Here is a 7,773-nt window from a genome sequence, read left to right on the forward strand (position 1 = left end):
CATTATGCCACAAACTTTCAGTGACTGAAAGATGTTCCAGTCACGATTGAATGTTTGCATTTCTGGAACGCAGTGAGGAGCTGAGATGAGACAGGGTGGGAGGTGTTTTTGCTGCCTCTCTGATTTCTGTTTTCCTCTCCAAAATATTTGGATCTGCCGTCTGTCACTCACAACCCATTCGAGCCAACAGACAAACTATAGAAACATGGTGCTTTGGACTGTGATTTATGAAAGAGAAAGAAATTGGTATCCTCTTTCACAGTGCGGTTCACTGCAATAGAATAGCTTTGTCAGAGGCTTTTTGGCCTTGAGAATGAAACGTCTTGCATTGCTCAACACTCGCTTGTTTTAAAGCCCTCCACTGTTGAGATGATGAATATAAATGGAAAGTAGATGGGAGAATGGACAAGCATTGGATTTCAACAGGCAGAGATTTTTTTGTCGGGAGGTGATTTTTCAAGTCCAGAAATCTCCCTTGTTGAAGTAGTCATGGTTATTAATTCCAATCCTCACAAAATGATGGCCATCTTCTGCTCCTGGATACTACAAGGCTCCCAAACTGCCTCTTCATTATGCTGACTTTAACTTTCTTTTTATCCCAAAGAAACCTGACTAGATGAACCAAACTGAAACAAATCATAAAATCACACTAAAGCTATAGAAAGTGGGTGTTCTGCAGGCAGAGAAGGTAAATCACAGTCTAAAAAAAAACCCCTGAACTTGTTGTTTTGTTCCCCTTTGGTTTGTCTTTGCCTGTATTTTAAGAGCACTTAATGGAGACTAGCCTCGGCGGTTAATCCCACGTGGCACGAGTGCAACTTTCAAATGTCATGGTAAAGTCGCTTTTGAGCTTTATCTGTAATACAGCACAGCACTCTAGTGGCCACAAGGGTAATAATTGTCAACGTGTGTGTATGTATGTGTCTGAGTGGGAGAATTTGTGAATGTGGAATACACTGAGGCGTGAAGGTGCCTTTCTGACCCCGTCCACCTCCACGAGCCTCTCTCATTTTACAAAGCAGGTGTGAGGAAGCTGTTTCCACGTTGGGCCGGCACACTGAAATCACTGATGACCGAATACTGAGGTAGTTATCATTCAGAAAGTGTAAAAATAGAAAAATGAGCCTGCTTGATAGGCATTCAGTCTGTACCAAAGAGACCTGATGAGAAAAACACATGCAGAAAATTTGAATGTGAGGATGAAATGCGGGGTGGTGATGGGCAGGAACTGCCTCCATGAGATATTTTCATGTGGGATGACATTTTGACACAGAGAGGCTGCGACAGAGACAGAGAAAATGCTTGACTAGTCATACAGACAGAGATGGGATGTGTTTGAAAAACCGAGAACCCTTAAGCACCATCAACTCTTATGGAAATGTGTGACAGTGAAACTTTCTTTTTCTCTGTGTGACACCAGCGCTCAACTTTTGGGATGCAGCCAGCGTTTGTAGCTCCTTCATTGCCCAAAGAAAGATCATGAAACTCAAACTGTACCTCTGAAGGATGTCATCCAAGGAGCTTTAGAAGTGCAGATGACTCCTGCGTTTGACATGTCAACCACAGTACGCGTTGATGAGTTTCACAACCAACAACAAAAATTAAACACCTGCTCTCCTTTCATGTATATTGTAGAGGTTCTGATGTCAAGGTCTTCAAAATGCATGTGTGTTTTCTGAGGTAGCCAGGAGAGGACTGCAAACCCTCTGATTTGAAAAACACTCAAATAATTATTCTCATCCACACGTTATAATGAATTAAACTGCTCCTCATTTTGTGCTGGAAACTGTACAAGAACCCTTGAATCCCTGAAACAGCCACTGTAACCATTAGTGTGAGTCTACTGTAATTCATTATGCAAAGCAAGACCTTAATAATTCACAAAGAAATATTACAAGGAATGAGTAATAGGAAATAATTACAATGCCTCAGTGGCATTTTCTATCATGAAAGCCGACTCATGACCCACCAGATGAACCCAGCTGGAGCTATTTTTCAAAGTTCCTGAACAGCAGCGTTTGTGAATTAGTTGATGTTCAACCAACAGCCGTGATGTGGAGAATGAGGGATAGAAAACAGTCTAAAACATGTGAGAAAGGGCTTCACAGCTCAGTTAATGTTGACTGAATAACATGCCTCATGTAACAGCTATGCGTATTTCTCCAATGTAAGGCCTGTTATAATGTCACCGCCGGAGAAACATCCTCATTAACTTTCTGCCGCCTCATTCTAAACACATTTTTCCTCATTGCCAGCTCACATGAACATGTTTTCTGCCTCACTCTTGTCACTTTTAGGGAAATTTGCAATTTCACCTTTGGAAAACAACCATATGACCTTTAATTAAAGGGAAGAACATGAAGGGATTTCTGGCAGAGCTTTCCAAAAGAGGTGTCATCTCACTGTGTTAAAAGTGACGAACCTAAACAAAAGCACTTTCTTTCTTACCCCTGTCGGCCACGAGCTCGCATAGAAACATTTTCCTCTGGACATCTGAGGGATGACACACAGTGATGGAATAATCTGAGGCTGCTTTGTGAAATTATTCTGAACTAAATACGCCCTCAATATTCACTTTTATGTACAAGTGTCAATATCAGGTCTGAATGTGTTTTTGTTTTGTGCTTTCAAAGACTTCTCCCCTGCAGAGGTATAGCAGTGCATTACAAGCAATGCTGAAGTATCGTATATTGATATTTGCATTGCAATTTTATTTAGATCAAAATGATCAGTCAAGGACACAGATGGTCAGCCAGGGAGTATAAGGGAGCTCTCCAACCAATTTCATACCTACTGCTGCCTACTCAGAGTGCATAACAATTCCGCTGAGCCGGCTCTATTTGACATTGTGAATGTGTCATGTTCATAGGGATGGCTCCTTTTGGATCAGCCTGATGCAGCACTCGCAGACTTCAGTGGAGCCTCACATCCACCTGAAAAAAAATGTCATGCAAGCACTTTTGTTAACAGTGAAAACACCCCGACTGCTCGCCTGTCCTGTAGCTGGAAAAGCAGATGTGACTGCAGCAGTTTGTTAATGTGCGGCCAAATTAGAAAGGTCCCACCACATCGTCCTTGAACCACACGTGTGTGCTGAAGTTAAACAATGCATGGGCCTATTTATACTTCCTTTACATTTGTTAAATGTAAAAGTCTTTGCACTGCCAGGTACAACCAAAACATTCTCCTGTCCCCTCTGCCTTTTGTTTCATAAAACTTACTGCTGAAAATGAAAAATATGAGAATAGAAATAAAAAGCAAGACTTTATCTGCTCCTTGAATTAAAGCTCCATTTACAGTTAATTGAAAAACCTCCTGCTTCTCCAGTTTCTCGCTTTGGAAGAGCTGTTTCTGTTACTTAATATTGATTGAAATGTACCAGGGCAGAGGATCGGCTTATTTTTAAATTTTAAGAGAGTCACTCTTGATAATACTTTATTAAAGTTTGGTTAAATCATCCACACTTCAGCACAGTGATTTCTGGGAAAATGACTCCCAAGATTAAGCACACCAAGCATTATGAGCAATGCTGGAACCTTGAGAAACACAAAGCACACTGTTGAGAGTCTGTGGCAAGCACAAAATACAACTACACATTTGTTTTATTACTGTGGTGAACTTGTACAGGAAGTTCGTTGTATTATTAAACAGATTATGAACAATATCAGGTGCAAATTGCTCAACACAGACCCTGATTACATTTTTTTGTTTACTCAGTCTGTTGCATGTCGCTGAATTTAAGCGTTTTATTCTGGGCACACATTTCTGCAGCCCTTTCCAAACAGATTATCATGAGTATGATAACGGTAACTGCTGTTGCTGTGACTTTAGAAGAAAAGACTTTCATTCCATACTCCTTTTTCATCAATTTCATTCAATTAGATATTGTTAAGGATTGTTCTTGCAGAAAGAGCCACTAGTGTCTGTATAAATAACAGCCTACTACTGTATTTTTCTTATTCCGTCTTTTTGTGGTGGGGTACATAGTGTAAATAATAATTATTGTTATTAATATTGTTATTGTACTTTATCAGTCTTCTTGTCCTGCATAACTTTTCTACTATTGCTAATTTTTTCTATTATTTCTTATGTTGCCCCTGTTTTTGTTGCTGCTGTAACATGTACATTTCCCCCTGATGGGGGATCAATAACGTCCATCTTATCTTATCTTACAAATACATGTTCCACATCACAAAAGCATTTGCATGAATGTAAAAATAATATTGCAAAATAATTTGCAAAATCTGTGAAATTAATCAAATGTGAAACGAGTCAGATTGTCATCATGATTGTTTTCAACAACTTGTACTGCAATACGTCAGTCTTAACCACCGAAAAGCCTCATGGGAGTTGTAGTTGTTGAATTCTAAATTGTTCTAAACTAACCCGGAAGTCAGGCGCGTCTTCAGCTCTACGTCATCACGCAGCGACAGCCGTCCTGACGCACAGCCTTAAGGAACACATTTGTTTTCGCTGAAAATTGAGCGACAGAGAGCCGCTAAAGTTAGTTAAAGTGAAGTGTTTCAGTGCTGAGGAAGGTTTTCACCGCGCACAGCCGAAGGAAACAGGGTGAGGGTTGTTACTTTTACACAGACGCTGAAATAATCTGCTCATTGCAACGTCAGATGTGAAGATTAGAGCTGAAGCTAACAGTAGCATTGTAGCTAACGCTAGCCACTTCCTGTCGGTGATACTCCCCCCGCAGCAGAGAGTCACTCCGTTTCTTTCGCTTCCCCGCTGGAAAGTCACCAAATAATCGATCATAAAATGTCGCTGCAGATGATGTTGATGTGGATTTTAATGAGGACACAACTCTCAAGTGCTTCTGTTGTTTGCTTCCTTTACTTAGCAGCTAACAATGTGCTGTATCAGAGTCCTGCTAATCCCCACAGTCACGTCAAATCAAACCAAATCAACTTTACTGACCAAGGGAAACGAGGAATTTGACTTGGTGAAACTAGACTCTCTATGTACAGTAGAAGGAAAGAACAGGACAATATAAACAATATAGAACTCTTTGACAACGGTATGTACAATGGAGGGAGGTGTAGTGCAGAATTTCAGTGCAAGAAAGTAGTGCAAAATATGCAAATGTGACTATTTACGGGGGGGGGGGACTATTTACAGTGGATCCTGAGACTCAGAGACCAGTGAGAGTTCATCAGGGTGACGGCCTGGGGGAAGAAACTGTCTCTGTCTCTGGTGGTTTTGGCGTACAGTGCTCTGTAGCGCCTACCAGACAGGAGGAGTTTGAAGAGTTTCTGTGAGGGGTCTGCAGAGATGTTACCTGCCCTCCTCCTGACAGGAAGACCAACCTCTGCTGGGCCTTTTTCTGGACAGAGTCTATGTGCTGAGTCCACTTCAGGTCCCGGGAAATTGTGGATCCCAGAAACTTGAAGGAGTCCGCAGTAGAGACTGTGCATGTTGTAAGATTATTACCATCTGAAGAAGATAAAGAAAAACCTGGAAATGCACAATAGACTGATGTGGAGGGTGGAACACAGAGCAGACCCTCTAACATTAGATGTTAGACAGCAGGGTGCAGAGGCTTGTACATGGATCAGAATGAGCTTTAGTCACCAAATATGTGAACACATGAATAAATGTGACTCAGGGAATGACAACAACCAGAACAAAGTAAACTTTAACTTAATGAACATTAAAGGGCTATTCACAGATGTAAATCCATCCATCTATGTGTGTGTGTGTGTGTGTGTGTGTGTGTGTGTGTGTGTGTGTATAAAAAGCAACCATGAGAAAATTGTGAAGAAGACAATAGTGGGAAGATGCTGGACTGAATTGAAGTAATTTTCCAAATTAAAAAAAAAAACACCATTAATGAACATGTGCTTTAGCTGCAGTCTTTCAAAACACCATTTCCTGTTTCCTTTTCTTCTCCAGGATTACCAAAATGTCCTCCGTGGAGCCCATCATCAAATCGAGACAGACAGAGAAAGAAGTCAACGGAGTTTCTACACAGGTCGTCTGTACAGAGTTCAGCAATTACGTATTCGTAGTTGTCACTCAATACGGCAAGATGGGGACGCTGATATCTCTCACACCGGATTCCAGATCGACTGATATCAGCGCGTCATCGTTCTCCACCAAAGTACTGCTGGGAAAAGACGAGGTACGCTGGATCAGATTGTTCAGATGAATATTGTGTCTGTGTGCTAAAGACGACCCCGCCGGGGGACATCAGACATGTCGAGCTGTGAAAGTGTAGCCGGGGAGAAAGCTGATGTGTGTTAAAGTATTCCAGCTAGCACGCAGCGTGAGGCTCATTGATCATTAACAGAGAGGTGGAATATAATCATGTTATGTACAGTTTGAGAGAGTTTTAGAGTCGAGGACCAAATGAGTGACCATGACTGAACACTAGTCTGTAATGTACTTAAGCATTGTGTCAACGGCCGAGTCTCCGTCTCTGTTATTGTCAAGTTTACTGGATTACACGGCAGTCAGTGAAGCTGCTAAAACCACATCAGGGATTTCATTAAAACAGAATCAAGTCAGATTGTAAGATGTGCGAAGGCTTATTACTTTGGGAGAGCCTCACGAAATGAATTATTTTTCTCATGATCTGTGCAGAATATAACCCAATCAATAACGCTCCAAGACAACTTCTGACTATTTACCACATGTGCGGTGGCAGCAGCGCAGAATGTGACTGGAAAAGTATTTTTTTCTGGCCAACATATTCATGATTCATGATTTGGAAAGTGAGCTGACATCTGTGAAATTTTACTGTTTGAAGACGAAGAAAAATGTGAAAACAGTTTTTTTTGTTAAACAGAAAAGAAGATTATCGATGTGAACGATGCAGATGTCACCTTCTTCTGTCTTTTTCTTCACAGCATTTCTGTATGTATTAATTAACGGCTGATTTGTGGTTCTACTTTCAGCCGCTCACACACGTCTGTGCCAAAAACTTGGCGACGTTTGTGTCACAGGAAGCCGGCAACAGGCCCGTCTTACTGGGACTGGCGCTCAAGGATTCCTCCATAGATGCAATAAAACAAATGAAAGAGATCATCAGAAGTTGTCAAGTCTGGTAGGAAGTCAACAAAAGGAACATTAACTCTGAAGGCTTGATGAAACACGGATCATCTGGACTCCCCGAATGTCACTTTTTTCTTTTGTGTCTTTGTAAACTGAAGGGATTTTACTCTTTACCAAATGACAGCCAGATTTTTTTAAATAAAAAAAGACCCTGAGGCTTGTGCTACAAGACAGAAATGTATGAATCCAATTTCATTTACTCTGATCCTTTTGATTTATTGAGACGGTAAAGAATGTCTTCTGGGAAACATAATTTAGTCTTTATCTGAGTGTAAAGATGGATTTTCTGCAAGTCACTGTGCTCACAGAAGCTGAAAATGAAATGATGACCAAGAGCTCCAGTTTCTTCACTGTACAAAATACTTATTGGCCTCACTGTTCTTCTTTTGTAATCCTTTATACTGTTTCTTATTCTTTGTGTTTTTACAATGCAAATATTCTGAATCGTCAGAAGAGAGGTTAGAAATAAAACCGGTCACTTCTAAAACGGTCTGTGCAACTCAATCATAATCAATAAACGGAATCATCTCAGTCTTAATGAAGGATTAGAAGTTTAGGTTTTCGCACTGGATACAGATTTTAAGCATCATGAATATTCCCGTCCAGCTGGAAAACTGAACTGGGCCTTCGCTAATCTCTCTAATCTGCTCTATATATCAATAATACCTGTTTTACACTCATTTAGATGCTCAACGCATTTCAAATTAATGC

This window comes from Pempheris klunzingeri, chromosome 17 (genome assembly GCF_042242105.1).
Source record: "Pempheris klunzingeri isolate RE-2024b chromosome 17, fPemKlu1.hap1, whole genome shotgun sequence".
NCBI classification, from domain to species: domain Eukaryota; kingdom Metazoa; phylum Chordata; class Actinopteri; order Acropomatiformes; family Pempheridae; genus Pempheris; species Pempheris klunzingeri.